Genomic DNA, 23,097 nt, shown 5'->3' with positions numbered 1-23,097 from the left:
GCCAATCGGCTTGTTGCTCCCTCACTGCGAGCTAAACACTTATCAAAATCACGACTGTTTGCTGTCCTGGCTCCTAAATGGTGGAATGAGCTCCCCATTGAAATCCAGACATCAGAAAGTTTACACATCTTCCGCCGCAAACTAAAAACACACCTCTTACGACTATACCTTGAATAACGTTTTTAAAACTAACAATTTAGTAGCACTTAAAATGGCACTTACTTATAGCACTTTGTAGTTTTGCTTTTTTGAAGAAATTGTACTTTCTCTATTCTTGTTGTTCTGGGTTTGTACCCTCATGGTTGAATGCACTTATTGTAAGTCACTTTGGATAAAAGCGTCAGCTAAATGAAATGTAATGTAATCCCTTAATACAACTGCCCAATTAAAGAATGCCAGCCGAGATGAACTTGAAATGTCCAATTATAGGGGAAGACCCCCATGTGTGGTCTGCCAGGATGAAATGCATGGCATTGCCAGGTGCCCTTCTTTTGCTGCAAAACCCATGGAAGACAAAAAGGCATTCATCCATTAAAACCGACTCTGCTTTGGTTGCTTAAGGAAGGGACATATCAACAAAGACTGTAAAGGGCAACATACATGTAATACCTGTGGTCGTAGGCATCCCACTTTCCTGCATGAGGAGTGGATGAAAGGACCAGGGGAAGTGACGAAAAATGGCTCTGCCCTAGCAGATGATGGCCCGAGTGAAGAGGTTCTCAAGGTCACGTCCTATGCATCAACCCAATGTGCCCTCGTTACCTCAAGCATAGTCCCAGTCCTGGTGTCGTCGGTAAAAGAGCCGCAAAGAGAAGTTATCACTTATGCATTACTTGACACACAGAGTGATGCAACATTCATTCTAGAAGACTTGCTTCAGGACCTGGATGTGGACTCAAAACCAGTGAAGCTGAAACTCAGCACAATGACAGCTGTCGACACCATCTTGGCAAGTACGAGTATCTGCGGTCTACGAGTTCGAGGTCTTAATTCCGATAAGCACATCCATGTAAAGCAAGCATACACCCGTAGCTTTATTCCGGTGGATAAGTCTTATATCCCAACAAGAGAAACGGCACAAACGTGGCCTCACCTCAGACATCTAGCAGACATGTTGCCATCACTTCAAGACTGCGAAGTAGGACTGCTAATTGGGTATGATTCTCCATCAGCACTAGCCCCACTTGAAGCCGTCATAGGCAAAGACAATGAACCCTTTGCACAGAGAACTGAGCTCGGCTGGAGCATCATAGGTTCATCTAATCCTCATCTGGACAGGCAACGAAGTCAGAGCTTCGTTCACAGAGTTGCTATAAAAGAAATTCCTGCCCCATCAGTCGATGTTTTGAAAGCCCCGGAGTTAGACTTCAATGAAAGGGTCTATGAGGACAAGTATGTATCTCAGGAGGATGTTCAGTGCATACAGTTCCTCAGCAAACACATCAAGCAGAAGGAGGACAGACACTTTGAAATGCCCCCCATATCCACGGTGGGAGGAGTGGAAGGTCGGCCTTCTGAGGCTAAAAGATGTTACCACCCACTAGACTTTGGCAACCTAATCAGAACAGAGTTACATCACTTCTCTGATGCCAGCAGCAAGGTATACGGGGCCTGCTCATACCTCAGGTACAAGGATGACCAAGGTAGAGTGCATTTTAGCCTCGCAATGGCCAAGGCAAGAGTCGCACCAACAAAGGTGACAAGCATCCTGAGGCTGGAGATCTCTGCGGCTGTAGTGGCAACCTCCCAAGGAATCAGTGGCTACTAGGACGAGTGGTTGACCAATTCCAGACAGCGACGGTCCCGTTTGTCGGGTCAAGGTTCAAACAGGAGAGCAGAAAGCAACAAAAGGGCAAGGTCTTTCATCCAAACCCTCATTCGTCGAGAGGCCCGTCCAGAAACTGGTGCTCCTCCTCGAGAGCAAATAGTATAAACATGTTGCACATAGATAATATCACATGCATAACACCCCTAGATATTTTAATTTAAAGGGCAATTAGATATGGCCTAGAAATCCTGTATAGTACAGTTGGTTGAATTGTTTATATCAGGATTTGGTGGGAGTGTAACTGACTGCTAAACCTGGTAGGTTATGCAGATTGTTTCATTTATTATTTGGGTTGGGTTTATTTTGTTCTTTATGTTCAAGTATGAATCGTGTTATTTAAGTTAGTAATTTGTTGTCCTTTTAAAACGTAGCGACTCACCTCGCGTAAATGCCTGTAGCTTTCACGGAGCGTACCGATATAATATAGACACCAAATCCCTCGCTTCCGGTCCGAGCCTGATATAAAACACCTGCCGTGCAGCTGCGTCTTGAGGATGGTAGCAGCGGAAACGACAGGACGCCAGCTGTACGGCGATTGCCTATCTTACGGACGTATTAATCCTCGTTTAACACCCCTCGGCGAGTGGAATGAGGTAGGAAGCAGGTTTTTATTCCCTTTGCTACAGGTAGCGCGGAACGGGAGTCGCTATGTCACATTAACCCGTCAAACTTGTCTCACGTGGTTATTTGTTTGTTTAGCTGATGTTTAGGTATTTTAACGGTTGTATTTGTCTTTTACTAAATGATTATGTTGTACTTGTTGTCTTTCTAGTTTTACGGTGTTTTTATGGTGCCATGGAGAAATGTTGAATAAAGAGCCGTGACGCATCAGTTTGGAACTCTCTGCGTCTTGTTTGCCAGCCAGGGGCTGTTACAGAGAGTATCAGGTTGTTTAGCTACTATGATTTATCTACTTCACAAGCTAGTTGCTTTTTTTTATCTGCTGTTTGCAGGAAATAAGGTCAATGAGCGGGGAGACAGTTCATTTTTGGGCATAAACCAAAACAATTAGCTTAAAAGCACTGTAGAGCTGAACCTCCATTTACCGTTATTAAGATCTTTAATATCCAGCAGAGGTCACTGTGACAGCTATGAATCTGAAACATCCCACTATGCCTTGGATTTCATATGCACCTATTGATTTGTATCTGGAGACATCTTTTAAGGACGGGATCAGCCACAATGCATTCCAGAGGGAAATCAGAGATGAGGGTATTTCTCATCTGTTATCGCTAACAAAGCAAACATGTTTCCTGACCCCAGTCAAACTGACTTCAAACACTTTTCGTTCAAAGTCTCGAAAGTATTTTGAAAACACGTCGTCATTGTTTCCTTTGGGGGGAAACTATAACTTAAAAGGGTCAGAAGGACCTGAAAATAACAGCTGGGATTCTCACTGTGGCTTCATTTCTTCATTCTTAAAGAAGTGTTGAAATAGTTTAGACTCACAGATACATGTCTCCACATTTGTATGAAATGTATTAAAACTGAACTTTTAAAGCAAAGAGTAACTATAATAAAAAAATATTTGTATTTACTTATTTACCCTCTTATGCACTATATACATTTTCAATGAATGTCTTAAAACACATTACAATGCAGTTGGAGGGTATTTAAATCCCCTATAAAGACACACACACATATATCACTATAAATGTGTTTGTCTGTATTGTCATTCACTATCATTATGGACTTCTAACTCATTAATTAACTCAACTACATTATAGATGTCATAGAGCTGCATGTATAAAATGTTTATATACCTCAGCTTAAATATGATATATTATACAAGCAAACTGAAAATCTACCTTTTTCAATCAAGTTGAATGTTTTTCTAAATTATTATTCCTTCATATCTTTTACATTTGGTTTTATGATTACCTTTTGATCTTTTCATGAATTGCTTTTATTTCTTATTTGCATTAGTCTCTATAGTTATTTGATTTGTCCTAAGTCAGCTTCTCAGACCTCGTTCTTGCTGCAACACAAATAAAGTTTGTTTGATCAATGGATTATTTTAAATTCAGTCCTGGTCTGAGAGGAACATGATCCACCAGTAGGTGGCACTGCAGGAGCCTCTACGCATCACACTATTTCCTAGAGTTCACACAGACTTTTCAAAACGTATTAAACAAAGGGAGCAGAAGGGAGGTTTTTGCTGTTTGACCTTGTTTGTATCACAGAACTCAAGTGATGAAATGTTGTCCTACGATACTGACACATTCCACTATTGTCTGGAACATTTTGCTGATCTTGCAAACCGCACTGCAAAGTTCTAGGACGGACAACATGAAAACTGTTGCAAGTTAAAATGTTATTTCATTAAACTCCACTTGGGATGTTTTGTTCCAAGCTCTCATTCCTAATGCAACAGGTTCATTGTTATTCCAAGTCTTTATTTCAGCTTCTCAGTGTCATGGAATAGCAGCAGCAAAATTAAATTCACACAGTCACCATGCTTGAGCCATTAAACCCTGACTTTGTGGTTTAACGAAGGACCATTAAGGCATAAAGAGCTGAGCTCGGACCGCTCCCCGGTGGCCTCTATCTCACACAGGAGCTCATTCAGGAATCTCTGTGTTTGGGAAGCTGCTTCGGGCGATTTAGATTCTAGATTGTAGAGCTAAAGGGCTAATTCGGGCCCCAGTGACCTCCAAGCCTAAAACCAACTGCCCTAATCTGGTTATGCAATCCCCCCTATAGACCCTGGATCGCCTGCAACCTGCCCTGGAACCTTTGGGTACAGTTTCCCACATGTTAGCTCAGGTCTCGTCCAATGCCAAAATCCCAAATTTTTTTTGGAAACATCATGAGCTCGAATCACGTCTCAACTTCAGAAGGAGCGAGCCTGAGCTACAGGGTGTCGTTACACTGAACTGTACATTCCTCTGCATTGGACCCAGACTAAAGTTATTACAGCAAACTGCCCCATTCTTTCCTGAGATAAAAAAAGAAACGGGGGCAAGAGGTTAATCTTCTGTGGAGTCCAGGGAACTGGAGGGATTTTCTTTATGTGGGTCAGACGGGGTGTCACAGATTAAAATGACACGGGTGCACACGGGTAGGTTTTCTGTGTGTGGGTGTGAGAGAAAGTGACATTTTGCACATACGCGCTGTTACGGAGCGGCATTCATTAGGAATTCCTCCGGCCTTTCGGTTGCATAACTGGGTCATTGAGTTACTTCACCGTGACGCCCAGTAAAGTTTCTGCGCAGGACCGAGCCGGCTTCAAGAATCTTGAGGGAATCCAAAATGTACTGTACACCCAGGTGGTGATGGAGTTTACTGCAGAGACGATGAATGGATGGAGGAGGAGATCTGACAGGATCGTCCTCATGGGTTCGGTGTGGAGGAGGAGAGAGAACATCTGGTAGACATCCAACAAACTGCAGAATTGAGCAAATGAAGATACACATTTGTACAAGCAGTGCTTTACTGTAGTTATGTTCATGTTCTGAATCATTTCACACATCTGGTGAAATGTGGGCGAAGACATTGTCAGACAGGAAAATCAAAGTGATTAATTTCTTCTTTTTATTGCATAACGACTTTAACATTGATGTGAAAGGGCAGATTTCAGTTTTAAATTTTCCAGTCATGCTGTTATGTTTTAGCTTCACTGTGTAAACTCAAAGATGTTTATTTTTGTGGAAACCCCTGGGGGGGGGTCCAGAGAATACATTCGCCCTGTTGTTTATTCTCTATTGCTAATCCCAGTGTGTATAAATCACATGCTGGACCTTTCATACAGCGAAGAGCTCGGCTATTAAAAGCAGTGAGAGTGAGTGACGCTGCTGCTGCTACAGTTTTGTCAGTGGATGGGAAGAGTTCCATCACAGTTTCCTCACAACCCCCCCGACACAGATCTGATTACTGGCTCAAGTGAAGCCTCACCTGTCGTCTCTTGCTTTATTTATACAGTCAGATTCACTACAGGATTTTAGTCAGGAACATGGACGACAGATATGGAAGGGTACCCTCACAGGAAGGCTACACTAAGGCGTTTTCAGACCAAGGGAACTGGGTCTGGGCTTTCTCCGGAGGTTCCCTTTCACACATGCACAACACAGCAGGAGATTCTCCTCAGCAGCCACAGGTTAGACGTAACATATTCATTCTGCTGTGGAGATAACTTGTGTCAGTTTACAGCACATCGACACCAGTGTCTGTTCATATCACCAAAAGCTTGACGTCTTCGTCTGTGTCTTCTAGGTGTGCGATGCTGCTTTTTCATCCCGAGATTTTTGTTCTGTCGCATGTTAGAAACCTCATCAACACACCCACTCACTCACGGTGAATCCTGCGGAGGATCCCCTATACTATTTTCTCACATCAGCTCCTCTGGACTTTCTGCTGTCTTTTTAGTAGGGGACTGGCTGGAGAAAGTCGGCAGAAAGTCCCACGTCTCTCACTCGGACATTTGCACACATTCAGCCCCTCCAGAGAAAGTCGGGAGGATCTCCGGAGCTCAGTGCATGTCTGAAAGCAGCTTTACTGTGAGATGCCCCAAAGGGAAGTTTTTAAGAGGAATCGTTGGGAGGGTTTTAAATCCACCTCCTCCATTTGTCCCTCTTCTCTCAGTACGACTCTCAGATTGTCCTCAGCTGTCCTTGAGATTTCACTCAATATGTTTTTCATTAATTCCCCGATATCACAAGTTCACAGTTACATGACATTCATCTCACTCACTTATGTACTGGGTCAAATGTAAGGCTGTATGATACATTTGACACTTTTTAATACAAACCTTTAATGGTTGTGTTCACGCACCCAAAGCACTGATGATACTGAAAATCAAACTTTACCCAGAGTGCTTTTCTTGCGTAAGAAGCAGAGTCTGGTCATCTAAAGATCTGAGCTTTGTGCCTTCACCATCCACACTGACCACTTCCCTGTGACTTGCACTTTGTTCCGTGAGAAGAAAAGAAAGGAGAAGAAACCGGTCGTACTTGTGCTGTGCTGCCAGCTCATGTTCGGAGCCGTATGTGTTACAGAGCCAGTCAAGGATTTGTTGTACGAGAAAAGATCTTTTGAGTGGAACAACTATGTCTCCACTCTCTGATCCAATATCTGGCTTTGAACTCTGACACATGTTTGAAAAGGGCTTATAGTCTGGTGGTTTATTCATTTGACACTTTTTAATACAAACCTTTAATGGTTGTGTTCACGCACCCAAAGCACTGATGATACTGAAAATCAAACTTTACCCAGAGTGCTTTTCTTGCGTAAGAAGCAGTCTGGTCATCTAAAGATCTGAGCTTTGTGCCTTCACCATCCACACTGACCACTTCCCTGTGACTTGCACTTTGTTCCGTGAGAAGAAAAGAAAGGAGAAGAAACCGGTCGTACTTGTGCTGTGCTGCCAGCTCATGTTCGGAGCCGTATGTGTTACAGAGCCAGTCAAGGATTTGTTGTACGAGAAAAGATCTTTTGAGTGGAACAACTATGTCTCCACTCTCTGATCCAATATCTGGCTTTGAACTCTGACGCATGTTTGAAAAGGGCTTATAGTCTGGTGGTTTATTTGTAAAAATCCAATGTAACCAGCTGGTCTGCTATTTGTCGGAATCTGGGCCAGTCATGGATCCCCCTGCCTCCCCTCTGCGCCCCTGCAGCCTCTCTCTCTCTCTCTCTCTCTCTCTCTCTCTCTCTCTCTCTCTCTCTCCTCTTTCTCTATGTGCCAGCTGCGCGGATCCATACACAGCGCTGAGTTGAGTTTTGCTGCTGAGCGAGAGACAAAAAACAAGACGAATGCATGCATGGGCGTTGTTGCCTACGCACGGACGTGCTGCTCAAATGTGAGGGCATCGCAGGCCGGTTATATGAGGGTAAGTGTGTGTGTGATTCTCATGCATCATGCGATAGAAAAAGTAAAAGGCGTTGTGCAGCATGTGCCAAAAATACTGAGCTGATGTGGGAGGTGGGGGGGGGGGAGCAAGGAGGGTAAGTGCACGTTGTTGTTCTGCGCTCAGCTGGTGGAGGAGCACCAGGAAAAACGGTGACAAGGTCAAATGGTCATGAAGGCGCAGTGCGCTGCAGCCTGGACGTGACCGGACCATCGTATGAAACTGTGCCAGCTGATGTGTGGCTGAGAGTGTTTGCTGATAGCTTTTCTAGATATGTGATATCAGACAGTGTGAATGCATGAGTGCTGCTGCTTTAATGGTCCGACTGGGGACCATTAAACCCAGTAATTCAGCAGCGGGCAATGTTGTTGTGTTCGCTGCGGAGGGAGTTGAAATCTTACCTTACTCAAGGTTACTATGAGCCAGAGACTCACGCACACGCACACATACCTAACCCTTAACCTAAACACAAACCCAATTCTGACCCTAAAAACAAACTGTCCTCACTATGCCAGGTCTATGATATAAAATGTTGCAAGTACACACACACACAGTCATGTTGTCATTACATTGACCAACTCTGATTTCCTGGAGACTAGTGACCCAACTACTGGCACAACTCTACTACTACTACTACGTATTACTTGCCAAACCCATAATGTGACTGAGTAAAGAGATTAAGGTCCCCATAACATGAGTAATACCTCGACCACACACACCTCTCCACAATCAGCTTGACACGATGTTGGTGGAGTGTGTTTGATAACTTTCGAAGCTGCTTGCTTATCAGCCGTCCTGTGGCTTTGAGAAAGCTGCTATTCTCACAGTGATAAGCTGGTCTGTTGCTGTCTGTTTTCACCTGCAGTGAACAGCACCGACCACGTCAACGGGAGAAAGTTCCAGATGCTCAGCTCCGCTTCAAGAAGCTGGAGTTGAGAGGGTGGAAACTCGTCTATTATCAAATAGCAGATAATGAGCAGATTGATTTTAACAACTAGTTCATTGTTTTTGAGTAAATAATCATTTAAAAATAGCAAACAATTTAAAGTTATATCATTAACCTGTGTAACCCTCATCACTCACATCATCAGAGGTTATTTTCTCTGACTTAATCATAGACTTTAATAAAGATGCACAACGCGTTTCCACTTTTTTCTTCAAAAATGTCACAGACATGAGGTTGGAGTTAGAGGTGTCATGTGTGAGCGACTTTGAGTAAGACACTGATCTTCCTGTTGCCTTGTAATCATCCATTAGTGCTGCCTTCATCTCAACACGGCTGCACTCTCCCTTTAAGCGTCTCTCTCTCTCGAACACCTGATGTCCCAGCAGGACCTTGTGTCCCGAGACAACCAGACGACTATAATTAGAGAGTTGTATCTGAAGACACGCAAGCAGGGGCAGCAGCGGCGTAATATGAGGCAGTGCTGTGAAACCAGGTGACTCAGTCTGGATCATTAAAGGCGGCATTGTGTTCATATAGCAGATGCCCTGTGGGACACAAGGTCTGGAATACTGATGAAGCAGGGAGATTTCCTCAGGGCACATCAGGGAAACAGAGAGGAGCAGACTATGGCCTTGTTACCTGAATATCTTCCCCTCCGATTTGCCCACATGGCATTCATCAAGTTCACGTTGTTTTACTAAATATTTCCATCCAAACAAGAACACAGAAAGAACAATAAATGTTCAAACAAGGTAGACTATCACCACCACTAGGTGGTGATAGTCTACATCAATAATCCATGAAGTAACAGAGATGAACGCTGGGGTCACAGGAAGTGAGCTGTGATGTCATCATTACACAGAAACTGGAGTTTTTGACTCATCTGCACTTTTAATGGTGAATTTAGTTTCATTATTAATATATTGTATTTGTTGCTTCCAGTTTGGCCAGATTGGCTGAGGAAAGGAAAAGGGAAGGGATTTGTCAAACTGAAAACATCCCTGTAGTTGTAAACTTTAAAATACTGATTTTAAAAAAACGCAAAGTTGAAATACTTAAATCATATTTGTTCAGAAAAGGTCTTTCCTCGGGTCAGTTTGGTTTAAACATGCTGGAATGTGGTCTAAGCAACTTTCCATAAGAAAATAAGCTTGGGTTTGTTTTTACACCTTGAATAAAGCAACACACACACACACACACACACACACACACACACACACACACACACACACACACACACACACACACACACGTATGAGTTTGTTGAGTTTAAAAGAGGCAAACTGGGGACGGTTGGGTTTTCATTAGCAAATATTCACACAGATCTATATTCATCACACTGCTGAAATGAATACTATAGTTCAGAGAATGTGGGATAATGTTTCTGCATAAAGACAGAGGGTAAGAAAGAGATTTTTCATTATGAGATGAGATGATAAAAACTCCCCCTATTAGTTCAGGGAAACTGGGAATAATCAGAAACATATGTTTTCTGTTTAAAATCTTCAAAAAAGAATTCGAACATTGTCATTTTGTTGCCAGGGACATTATGTTGATTATTGCTCATGAGCTAAACTTACCAAACACAAGAGTCAGAGGAATCACAGCACTGGTGTTGGAGAACATAGATACAAGACAATCCTGCAAAATCTATCAGCATCATTATCTTTTAGTTTTAATGCCAATATTTTGGGTCTAGGTTTTTGGTTCCAATCCAGGTTTGCAGGATGTGTTCTAACCATTTTCTCCGGCTTCCTGCCACAGTCCAAAGATATGAATGCTGAAATTCTAAATTGACTGTAGCTGTGAATGTGTGTGTGTGAATGATAGTTTGGCTCTGTATGTTGGCCTGGCGATAGACTGGTGACCTGCCCAGCGTGTCCCCCGCTGCTCGTGCCTAACGTCAGCTGGGATTGGCTCCAGCATCCCTGCCCCCTGGGCAGACGGAGGATAAGTGGTATAAATGGATGGATGTTCTGTCTGGGTCCTGCAGCCCATTTGTCCAGTTAGATACTTAATGACTTTTCCACGAGAGTTGTGTCATTTTGATCTAATTACATGTTTTAGAAATCTGCTACAGAAAATAGGGAATTGCTTCTCTTTTGTGAGACAAAAAATGAGAAGTGGAATGTCAAGAAAATACAATGGTTAAAATGTTTGGTTTCTGAGGTAAATGTCAGCTGTAGTACAGTTGAGGTTCGGCCTTTTTGTTCACTTAGACAAAAGTTCTCACACTCGTCATGTACTAGGCATGTTACTAGAGTATTCCACTAGGCGCCACACCACAGAACTCAGACTGTATTCTGTAAATAAGAACAAAGCTACACGGAACAAGGCCTCTGGCTACTTCTGAGATCACGACAGAAAAAGAGGTTCGTGGCTCCATCGTGGCTGGTTTGTGCCACCCTTAAATCAACAACATTGTGATTGAAAAGACATCTCCAGCCTCAGGGAATCATCATGGTGATGGTTAATAACTAAGAACCATGGGACCTGCAGGAAACGTGCTGCAGGCCCCCGTGCATCCACCACACTGACCTCCATCCTTACTTTAAAGGTCACACTCTCACGCACTGGCACCAAACACACCAGACATATATAATGAGCATAATTCCCATGCAGGGTTGAAGCTGTGATCACATTGATTGTTTATTCTGCTGTAGAGGTTTGGAGCTCGTTCGGTCACAGACTTTATATGTGTTGGACTTGTTGACAGAAAACACGAGTAACATATATGATATCAGCACTTTTTGCCACTCTGTGCTACAAACTGAGCCTCGGCTGCAACGATTTCCCCAAAAACTAAACAACGGTCAAGTTTACTTTTGATTCTGAGATGGGAAATTTGTGTTGTGTGAGAATGAGCCAAGACCACACACAGAGTTTTGGTTGTGAAACTCGAAGGATTAAAGTCAGCGTGATTTGAAGGTCATGTGTTTTCTAATGTTGGCTAAAAAAAACACCATCTACAGGTCGAAGAAAGTTAGATGTTGTCCTTCAGTCTAAAAGACCATATGTGTAATATGTCCTGACCCTCAGATATGACTCATATAGGAGCAAACATTTAGCAGGCGCGTCAGACCTTCATTGTCATGGTAACAATAATAAACACATGGTAAATGTCGTGGAACGGTCAAGGATTGTTTAAGTACATTGTCACGGCTTCTAGAGGCCGTTGGGTCAGTGTGTGTTTGTCCTGTGAGTTCTCTGCTTCAAGACGTAGAAGCTGTAGAATAATGTTGCTGCACTCTTTGACGGATGAAGCGCTCGCTGACAAAGCTCTGTTTGAGAAACACAAATTCACAAACAGACATTCACACACACCCTTCTTGAGGTTTGAGGGGTTTTTTGTTGATTCTGACATCAATGTGGCTGCGACCACAGCTGGACTCAGCTTCCTGTTCAGTCTTGATGTAATAAAACAATGCTCCTGGAGCCTGACCTGGTTTAAGACCTACAACTCTGAAACCACGCGACCTGGACAGTCTCTGTGCCGATAGAATCTGTCCATACGTCTGTCTCTCTGTAAGCAGCTGTTTTCTGTAGTCTTTGTTTCACACCGATGCTACAAAGGTAAATATGTTTCACCCTGTGTTTTATTCAGATCCTAGTCTAGTGTCATTTTACCTGGACCAAATTAAATGTGTTCTAAATGGCATTCGGGATCTGCACCACATTGCACATGCTCGTAAATGTATTGAAGACGTGCGGATCTGGATCAGGGGGCAGATCGAGGAATTATTTCTCACTTTCTTTTACGTTCTGCGATGATTTTCACCATTTTCATTGATTTCTCCGGGAATAATTCATGGAACTTGATAGAAAATCCCATCGGGCTTGTTTAGGGCACTGACAGTTATGAGTGTGTGCAATTTGGTGAAGATCCAAACAAGATCTAGTGAATTTAAATGTGGCTTCGTTAGGAGACTGTTGGTTAGAGTGTGAGTTCTCTCAGTGCCTGGTTGTTTTTCTAAAGCTGTAAAGGGACTTTAACAGGACTGTTTGTTTTCATTGTTACACCCTCCCTGTCTGGTTTGTAACTCACAGTTTCTGTTGTCTCCAAAATCAAGCTGAGGTGTTTTTTTAACGCCCCCCCCTGAGGGCCCTGGAATACATCATAAAACTGAGTGTGGCGTGTTCTCCTTTGAGGCCTTACAAACACATTGAATTCATCTTCCCTCCTTAAAAAACATTTGCAAAGCATTATTAGCATTATTAAATCCACCTGCGGTCTTTGCTTTTCCTCTTCTTTTCCTCTCGCATTCATTCTTTTCACTGCACATCACCACTCACTGATCTATTGACACAGTTGTGCAGTTGGTTGTATAAGTGTGTCACATCACTCCAATAAATGTGGCCTGCATGTGTCTCATCGAGCTGCATGAACACGAGAGAAACACTATGTTTGCTCTACAGCGCCACTAGTGGTCAGAATCTCCACACGTGTACCTGTAATCTGAAGTGACAGACCTCACTCAAAGAAGTGTTGTGTAAACTGAACAGAACCAGTTAAGTTACAAAAATAGATAAAAGGGAGACATCCTGTTGCCTAACGTTGGTCTACTTTGCGATTCTTTTTTTATTGTTATCTGTAAATACCAACCTCTGTCAGCTTCCAAGTGTAAACCGAGGTTTCACCTTTCATTGTGTCGTGACCCCGGAACAACGCAAGGGATGCGGTGCGCGACTAAAAACAGCCCTGGGGCAACAACAAAGCAGGGTCTGAAATGCGGTCATTTGACTTGAACCCAATTTGAGAACTTGAACGTTAAACATCTTTAATAGTGACATTAAAACGTTACCTTTGGATCTTGCCTGGTAGAAATGTGGAATTGAACCTTGCACCCACTGACCCATCTGTTGGATTTTTTTGATTCAGAGGGGTCACATTTTCACACGCGGTGCTCGTCGTGCATGTGGCAGATGCGTCTCACTTGATCATATGGGTGTCACGCAACCATGTGTCCATACACAGCTGAGGGATCTGGTGACAGCCTGTGAAATTAGTTCAACCCCAGCCTGTAAAATAAACCACATACATAACAAATATGAAGCTGTTTTGTCATAAAAATTGGGAAAGAGAACGTATATATGGGAATGTTCTTTAACTGGAGACTCTAAAATGCCCGTATGTGTAAATGGTTGTTTGTCTCTTTGTGGCCGTTTGCAGACGTAAACTGTAGACATGATATATTGAAAACATTCAGCAATACTAACATTGAGAATGTCTTCGTGGGTCTGATGGCTTCAGCAGATGGCCTCCAGCTTCCAGACAGTCGAGCAAACAAGTGGAGCTGGGTGCAAATGTTCAAGGCTCAATGGGTTGGTATCTGTAGGACTGGAAAGTACGACTGGTGCCGTCGCACGCAGCAATCAAAAGAACAATTGAGTAATGGGTTTCAAATGGGGTAACAAGATGTTAAATGGACACGCCATAGAAATCACGGAACTGGCAATGCTCCAAAATCCCTAAAGAAAATAAGACCTGGTCCTTAGTTGTATTTGATTAGTTATTTTCAATGTGAGGATGGGCCAACAGGATGGCTGATAACAGAGTCACAAAGAGACACAAATCACTGAGGAGACAAACACACCTATAGGTGGATATAAGATTACTGCAGTATGTCAACAGCGGAGACCGTCAGCGGGGAATTCAGATTTCCTGAATTCGTCTAACAGGTGATGTTATGCATCTGGGAACATACTGTACAAAGAAAACACATCTGATTCCCTACGTTACACACTGCTGCTGTGTGGTGAATCTGACAAATTGTCATGTGCGCAGCAAAAGGACTGAGCTGACACACAGAAACCACCCGAACACCTCACATGCTGGTTCAGACTGTGATAAACACAACAGCATAGCAACCACTAAAATGTTGTTAACAATAAAACACCTAATAAATCAATAATAGAATAGAGTTAATTTAATAGAATTGCTCTGTGACTGAGCAGATCGAATGCAAACTTTAATGAGAGGACGGAGATTGCATCAGACCGTCAGCATGAAACTATTTCTAGCAGCTTGTCCCAAAAACCGTGATTGCAATTTATGAACCGTTTTGTGTTTTGCTAAAACTGTGGAAACAACCAGCATGTAACTAAGTGACCAAGCTCCTTTTATTTTGAGTTAATCATAACCACATGTAAGTCAAGGCTCAGTTCCAGCTTGATTCTAAGTAAAAGTGCACTTTTAAAACCCTTTGCTCACTTTGCTCTCATCTAATCTTTTGTGTTAATTGCATCTCATTTGCCATTTGGTTGTGAAATATGAGCGTGAACCTAAATAAGCCGATGTATGGAACTGAATTTTAAAGTACATCAGTGTTTGTGGGCAAAGACTAGACTGTATTAAGATGGATAACAGTAAGTTCTACTGACTACCACCCCATAATGTCCGAGTTATTGATGAAATACAATGTTTGTGACATCACGGATTTAATCTCAACTCGTAAATTGAACCATGTTTGACTGCAGAAGTTTTCTGGCCACGAGAGTCAGGTTTGGATTTAACCTCAAAACCCTCTGGATCTGACCCTGTCAGGACAGCAACTGTTGCTGCAACTTTAATTCACAGGAAAATGAGAGGAACACTCGCTCACACAGTTCCTCCAGTCTGACATTCTTCAGAGCTGGAGGAAGATGAAGAAATCCCCATTGGCCAAAATGCTGGATGTGAACTCCTCTGGGTAAATATTTCAGCTACATGCTCCTAAATCGATCACACGCAGTGTTGCTTTATTTTTTAGATAAGCTGTAAAGATCGAAGGAGTGAACGAAACGAATTCAACAAATAAAAGTTGATGTATTTTTGTGAGGGTTTGGGGCGATTTCCATGGCCACAGAGAAGAATGTGAGCCGCAACCTATCACAGCTGCAGATATTTTGGGGACAAATGCCAATTGGTGAAGTTGCTGCACTTAAACTAAAGAGGTGAATGTCTCAAACGTTGCTGGATTCCTTGATTGAGGGGAACTCATTGTCCGTGCAGCCGCAGCTTTGTGCTTCGACCATCGTGACAGGGATTTCATACCAGTGCGTGACCTCTGCAGACCACTCGCACTCTGCTGGGAATTCGAAAGGGCTCCAAAGGTAAAGCTGAGGAGGCATTTCAGACCAGCAGGCCTCCCTGAGGAGTTTTCTTTCCTTCGTCGCTTCTCTCCAAACCTTAATCCTCCTAAACAGAGCCGGGTCTCCAAAGTTTCTAATCTCAAATGGGATTTAGTTCACCCCTTCTGTGTCTCCTGAGCCATGTCGGGGTTGAAGAGGCCATCCACTGGAATTCCTCTTTTCTACCTCTGTCCTCTTAAACCTCAGGGTGTGTTTAGAAAGCCACTTCCAGCCCATTCATGCCATGCCCTCCACCTCTCCCCCAGCCCGACTCGTACGCCTCCTGACTTCACAAGATATTCTCGATTTAGACGTGTACGATGTTTATTTGCTCATAAACTTGTGTTCTAAAAATGGAGTTAGAAGGAACTGTCTGGGGTTCAGCAGGAAGCGAAGGAGTTGACAACATAGGATTTCTTTGTCTGACAATAGAAATGCATACAAACATGCAAGGAAAAGGAGGCAACTGAATGTTCCTCCGTGTTCCTCCTCACATGCATGTTACATACTATGGGGACATGTGGGTTTATCAAAAGGTTGCTGCATGCTCAGCTTCTGCAGACTATAAATAGCGTCACGGAAAATGTACATTTTATTATCGCATAGGTGTTACAGAAAAGAGAAACTGCTTTTAGACGTGCACTGAACTCGGGATATTCTCCTGAAATTATCCAATGGTGATACCATTTTTATTTCTGAAAATGGCTTTAGTGGCAGAACCTCAACCACACAAACACCTGTTTTAGTTTTGCAGTTGACGTTTGTTTCCAACTCTCTCCTTTCTTTCATTTCCGCTCCAATTTCACAAGTCTGTACAGAAGTTGAGTAAAAACAATCCTCTCGATTTTTTCCTGTCTCTGCTTCACTCTATCCCTCTTGTTTTTCTTCTTCTTCTTTCCTCCACTCTCCGTCTCTCTCTCTCTTCTCTATGGAAATACACAGTCAAGGCTGTGCCCTGACACAAGGGTAAACCGCTGACTGACTTTCCGCTCTGGCTACACCAGCCAATAAACAAGTGTGAGGCTCAGACAAACGCGGAGCGAGCAGTCGACACATTCAACTGCATCAAAAATAAAGACGCTGAGGAAATGAAGTGAGGCTTTGTGTCTTCACACCAGCGCCGAGACACAGTCGTCCCTCAGTCCTCCGCGGCTCCAGCCTCTTCTCGTTGGGGTTTGGGTTAAAGCGAGGAAGCAGACGCATTAAAGCTCCTTCACAGATGATTTGTGTCACAGAACCGCAGCCTGCTTTTTTTTAGACTGGGTAGACAGGGTGTGGATGACTGTGTACCTACCACGACTATATGAGCAAACAGAGGAGACCAACACTTAGTGTCCAGACTCAGACACGGCGCAAAAACAACTCCTCTGCATGGCCTCACGTGTTATGATGAAATTATACATTGGTGTGAGTTCTCACAGACACTTAAGAAGACAAGATGTACTCAAAAAGCAGTAAAAGAAACGATTGTTATGTGTTTACTTTGTCTTTTTCACAGTGAGATTTACCGCGGGGGCTCTCATGTCAGGAATTCAGTATTTGTAATTGCTATTTGTACAGGAAGAAACTCCTGCTTTCTCGACAGTTGCATGAAAACAAGCTCCCTCAGGCAAACGCCATCTTTCCTCTTTCGTTAGCTCTCTAGTTTGTCCTTGACTAAACGCCTGAGACTGGGAAACACAATCAGCATTGACCTTTTGCCGGAAAATCACGTGCTACTTTTGAAGAGACACTGTGATCAAGTATGAATAATGCAGACTTTTGTTAAAACAGCTGCCTCCATGCATATCTACATTTCCTTACTTCTTTGGAACAAACTTTCCTCGTGATTTCAGGGCGATTTGAAGAAACAGCTCATTAGTTTTTCCAATGAAATATTTTGGCCATTTTGGCTCTGTCTAGTGTTTCAAGCAGTCTTTTTCCAAGAGCATGACTCGGGTCATTAGAGAAAAAAAACAATCATATAAAGATCCAGGCGAAAACACAAAGTAGCAGGGGTCAGACTAAAGGTAAATGCCACTAAGTAGAGCACATACCCAAGCACAGCCCCAACAGTCCTCCAGTACGTTGTTGTCATGAAGATCCATGAATTATTTCCTGGGAAAACCTTGAAAATGTCAACAACAACAACAAAATCAACAACAAAACACGCTTGACCTTGTAATGTTAAAGAAAGTGAAAACTTCTCCTGGACCCGCCCCCTGATCTGGATTCTTCCCTGGCTCTTAATGCATCCTTCCACCAAGTTTTGTGTCATCTTCCTTACAAACAACAAACAAACAAACAGATATGAAACTATAACCTCCTTGGGAGAGGTAAAAAAAAGATAAATAAATAAAATACACAAAAACATGCTGAAGATCAAAACTGTGAAGCTATGGCACATGGCAAAAAGAACAATCTGGCAGAGAGAGAAAAGTAATATATATATATAATTTGTTTATTTTTGAATATTAAAGCCATTGTTAACCATTGTTTACCATTTTAGTAAATCACTGCATGTATGTAAACATTAAAACATTGCAAACTAAAAAAAATCATATAACATTTTATTTGTAAAGCACTTTTCACACAGGTTAGTGCTGTTTAGAATAAAAATCCACAATTGACTGATGAGTCGTAAATAAGACAAACTAATAAAAAGGCTGAGAATGAAATTCAATAAAAAAAGATTTTAAAGGCATCAATAACAAAAAAAAACAGGTTAAATATATAAAAGAACAAGTCAACAACATAATATTCATAACAAACCGGTAAAATGGAATAAAGTTTATAACATTGATGCAATTAAAGTAATGTCTATAAAACAAACTTAATATTCATCGGAGCCTATGAGGACTTTCTTTATACTTTACACATAGTTTTATATCTGTGAACTAAATATCAGCCATATAATGTAGATGAAGGAATGTGGGATCACTCTATAATCAGTGAATGTCAAGAAGCTGCATCTTTGATATCATAACCACATTATCACTGGATATGTCTGCTCATCTACAAACACACAGAGGTTCTTCTTCCTCATCAGAGCTGGTTAGGAAACTTTCTAACAGTTGGCAGAGTGTTACACATTCAGACAGTAATGGGCTGCAGATGACATTTTAATGTCTTCCCACATCAAAATGGGGAGAAAATCCCCTCCACATGACTGCTGCTGCTGCCTTCAGAGACCGCCGGGAAATCAGATGGCAGTTTGTTAGGTACACCTAGTTGAAACTAAGAAAACAGGCCTGCAATAGGTTCTACATTCATGGTTGTTATAATGTTAAGTAAAGAGGTGTTTATTCAGATTTATGGCTATTTTAGATGCTGTTGAATTGTATTGCAATATACAGACAGGTGTTTCTATTATTCTCTCTTATACACAGTCCTGGCTGTCTTTGGAATAATCTCTCTGAGGAGATCCGATGGGCAAACTCCCACAGACACACTTTTATATGTGTGTTTTCTCCCAGTTCTGATCTTACTGTCTATTATAACCATCTTATAATGTTTTATTCCATCTTGTTTTTATCCTTTTCTCATCTGTACGTTTTTTTAAAATATCTGTATCAGATTGTTTTGTGATCCTCAAATTGCTTTTGAATAGTTTCTTATTGTTTGCTTGTTTTGAACTGTTTCCTATTGTTTGCCTTATAATTTTCATCTTTAACTTGTAAAGCACCTTGTAGCTGTTTTTTGAAATGTGCTATACAAAGTACATCATCATCATCACCATCATTATTATTATATAAGACAGTATCGTTCATTACAAACAACATCCTCCAACATTATCATACAGTTGAAAACACAAGTACATTTTAATAAATGATGAACAGTACAGGCTTTATTCCACGATTGAGTATTAGACTTCACTTGCTTTAGTTTCTTTTTAACCAATCTGTACTTATTCTTCCTTGGAACAAAATCTAAAGAAAATATGTACGTAATGAAAATAATAAAGTGCATTATCCAGATCCAGTGGCACTTGTGGGAAATTAACAGCAATCAACAATCACAACAGATTTGTGATGACAAGTGCTTTAGTAGAACTGTAGCTTGAGTAGTATGAAAAACGTCCTGCATTCCACTCTTAGCGTGGTTCCTTCTCAATCCCTACAAATGTAATCAATTAGCGGTGACAAGACGTTTATCTGTCGCATGATCCCATTAATTGCGTTATGGGTTTGACGCCACGTGTGTGCGGGCACGAACACACTCGGAATTTCCGAGGGGCCGTGAAAGCGTCACAGTTGTAGCACTTGGATCCACAGAGTCAGACTGGACTCGACTCGAGCTGCTTCACGGACCCGGTCCACAGGTAGGACTCCCCGCTGTGCGGGTTAACCAGCTAACCAACCACAACCACCCGCGGGTTCGTACTCAACCAACTTCAATTCAACTCCAATTCGAACTCGACCCGGAAAGACGGATTTTTTTACTCATAAAGTGTCGCTGCTGGTTCCTGGTGTCAGATCCCGCTCCTCTCCTCGCTGTCACGGGGAGGTGTTTGGTTCGCGTTACCGGGTCCGCGCTTGTGTTTCTGACCGGGCTCCGGAGAGGCTGAGCCCGGGGACAGTGAGACCGGGGACACTGAGACCGGGGACACTGAGCCCGGGGACACTGAGCCCCGCGGTGTGAGGCTGAGCGGCGGCGTGCGAGCTTCCTTCTGTTGACGGCTTCTGGCGGAATTAAATTTAGCGCCAACATGAAGCATGCTCAAATCCACGGGGACGTGTTAGCTTAATGCTAAGTAAGTTTTAGCTTCACTCAGCGGGGGGGCTGGGGTTCCACTGATGAGGATTCACTTGCTGGCTGACGGATGAATTTAGAGAACATCTGTATTTTAATATCAATGACAAACAGATGCGTTTAATGTGTTCCTCTAATATTGCTTGAAGGGATGGTTCACCTGAAAATGAAAGTCACTCTGTCTCCTCACCACTGTGCTGATGGAGGGGATGGGTGGTGAAAGTGTTTGAGTCCATAAAACACTGTCAGGAGTTCCAGGGCTGAACAGCGTTGTAACCAAATCCAATACAATTGAGTAAAATGGGGACGACGTCTTCAAACGTAAATAAACAGGGAAAAAAATCTAATTTAGGTTAAAAACATGGTGTAAATGTTGCAAATTTGAATGTCGGGACTTGGATGATATCACAGGAGCGGTATGGAGGCATTTTATGTTTTTTTTTTTCTGTTGTGAGTTTGTTGTTGTTGTTGTTGTTGTTTTGTGGACTCATCACTTCACCGAACTTTCCATCGGCACAGTGGTGAGGAGATAATGAGTGATTTTCATTTTTGGGTGAACTACCCCTTCAATCTCATTTTGTCCTCGACAGCTGCAACTTTTCATTAATATGTATTTTTATTCAATCATTTGCTCTGAAATGCCAGGAAATGGTGAAACTGCATTTTTCAGTTTCCCATTTTTCTCAAGTAGCAGTTCCCGAAACTAAGAAATACTAATTTTACATTGGTAGCTAGAATTAAATGACCAATTCTAGTTATCAATGTAAAATGAGTAGCCTGTAGTTTCTGTTCTCCTAATTGAACAAACTGCAATTTTAGGGCGTATGACTCAGCCAAGGTCCAACAGCCCACATCAATTTAAGTTCCCCACCCTCACAGATATCAGTGCCTTGTATGGGCTTGATTTAAATTTTTTCCCCAATAGCCATGAATAATTCCTGTGAAATTCACTGGAATGTTAAATCTCGCAATGTTAAAGAAAGTGATTTTTAAAATTCCTGGATGACCCCCCCCCCACCTCCTGATCCAGAGCTGCACCAACATTGAATGCTTTCATCCCTTCTGCCAAGTTTCGTGTGAATCTGTCCAGTAGTAAATGCGTAATCTTGCTCCAAATCAAACTAGCAGACAGGGATGAAAACATAACGTCCTTCTCAAAAGGTAATAAATGGATTATAGCAACACATCTTCTTGCTTGAAAAGCGACAAAGTGGTTATTGGATTGTTGGAATAGTTCATTTGCTGTCAATAGTTAATATTGTGGTAAATAACAGGATTAGAGAAATAATTGTGGCAATCTTGAATGAATTAAGTTCGTTCAATGACGTGATCGCCTACGTTCGTTAGTCTCAGTACCACGTGGGGCACATGGAGACTGTCGCTGCCTTCGGGGGGGGGGGGAAACCATGTGCGTGACAGGCGGCTTCAATGCAATGTTCAGTGGCAGCACGTGGTGGGTTGTTGTATCACAGGACCTGGCGGCAGAAAAACGTTGTGTGCAGAGTCCTTTGAATGTTTTAAACGTGTGTTAGTGATGACTCAAAGCAGAAGTGTTTTTATAATGAGGCGCAGATGTTCCTATTACAGTGTTGGACAAATCTACTCTTATGTAGATCACCAATACAGGTCACTAGTTGTCATTTTGTTTCTCTAAATTTGCCCACATAGTGAATGTATTTATATTGATATTTAATCTTGCGTATGACTTTAGGATTTGCGGTGATGCTGTCTTGCGCCACATTACAGGAATCTCCCGGGGCTATGAGTTAGTCAGTGTTTCCTCCGTGTCGGACGTGTCGGACGTGTCAGTGCTGTTTGTGACTCTCCTGACCCCTGAAGCAAGTCGCCGAGCGCACCAGAATAGTGGCTTTGTTTTTACACAGACAGCTGATGGGACAGCAGCACCGGCCCACCACTGTGAGCGCACAGGAGCATCTGTTTTATAGGAGGAGGGGGGGGGAGTGAGTTGTCCCACCTGTTGAGTTGCTGACTTGACCACTAGCGCTGAGCTCAAAGCAAGAAAGACATGTGGTTTATTATTAGTACCAACGCTGGCTCAGTGAGGCATTGATCTCTTGGCTGGTGGTGCAGCCTCGTGTGATGATAAGATTAGGTGAAACCGACTCATTCCAGGATACATGCACCACGTCCGGCCCCGAGTGTTAGTCATTGAAACCCGTCAGTGCTGTGAGTGTAATCGTCACATTGGTGAGTGGAGTTGCCAGTTTATCAGTCAGCTATTTAACCAGAACTCTTGAGCCGACTGAAAAGACAGCCAGCAGGAGACCGGCTTTGTCCTTGCTGTCTCTGAGTGGCGGGAAATGATTTGAGGCACACAGGGTCGGGTGAGGCTGGAGACAATGGATTCGACAAACCCTGCACCCCCACCCTACAGGGTTTCCCCCCGGGGTGTCCTTAATGCTGCTTTCATTAGTTTCTCATGAAAGTCTCTGTTCCGGTCTCTGTGCCAGTGTTTCCTGCTCTTATTTGTATCACCATGATGACAGCCCAATTCTACAGAACACGACAATCTCTACGATCTAAGATCTGTGCCTGGATTAAAGCTGTGTGACTAACACAAAGCTCCTGTAATCAAGGTATCTTCAGGTCTTCAAATCACTGCACTGCAATGTAAC

At 42.7% G+C, this 23,097-nt stretch overlaps 1 protein-coding gene across 5 annotated transcripts in view; it reads left to right on the top strand.

The window, feature by feature from the left end:
• Nucleotides 1-5,790: 5,790 nt before the first annotated feature.
• LOC118119429 (equilibrative nucleoside transporter 1) overlaps nt 5,791-23,097 on the top strand; it is a 35,182-nt gene continuing 17,875 nt past the window's right edge. Inside the window, exon 1 of one of the 5 annotated variants that reach the window (XM_035173419.2) lies at nt 5,791-5,924. The gene's annotated coding sequence lies outside the window, so the exon portion shown is untranslated. Of the gene's footprint in view, nt 5,925-7,502; nt 7,657-19,911; nt 20,031-22,524; nt 22,670-22,743; nt 23,059-23,097 lie in introns of those variants that run through there. The other 4 variants (XM_035173415.2, XM_035173414.2, XM_035173417.2 and 1 more) reach the window with 4 other exon arrangements.

This window comes from Hippoglossus stenolepis, chromosome 12 (assembly GCF_022539355.2).
Source record: "Hippoglossus stenolepis isolate QCI-W04-F060 chromosome 12, HSTE1.2, whole genome shotgun sequence".
Taxonomy (NCBI): domain Eukaryota; kingdom Metazoa; phylum Chordata; class Actinopteri; order Pleuronectiformes; family Pleuronectidae; genus Hippoglossus; species Hippoglossus stenolepis.
Note: the sequence above shows the minus strand (reverse complement) of the source record. Positions and strands in the feature narration are given on the sequence as shown.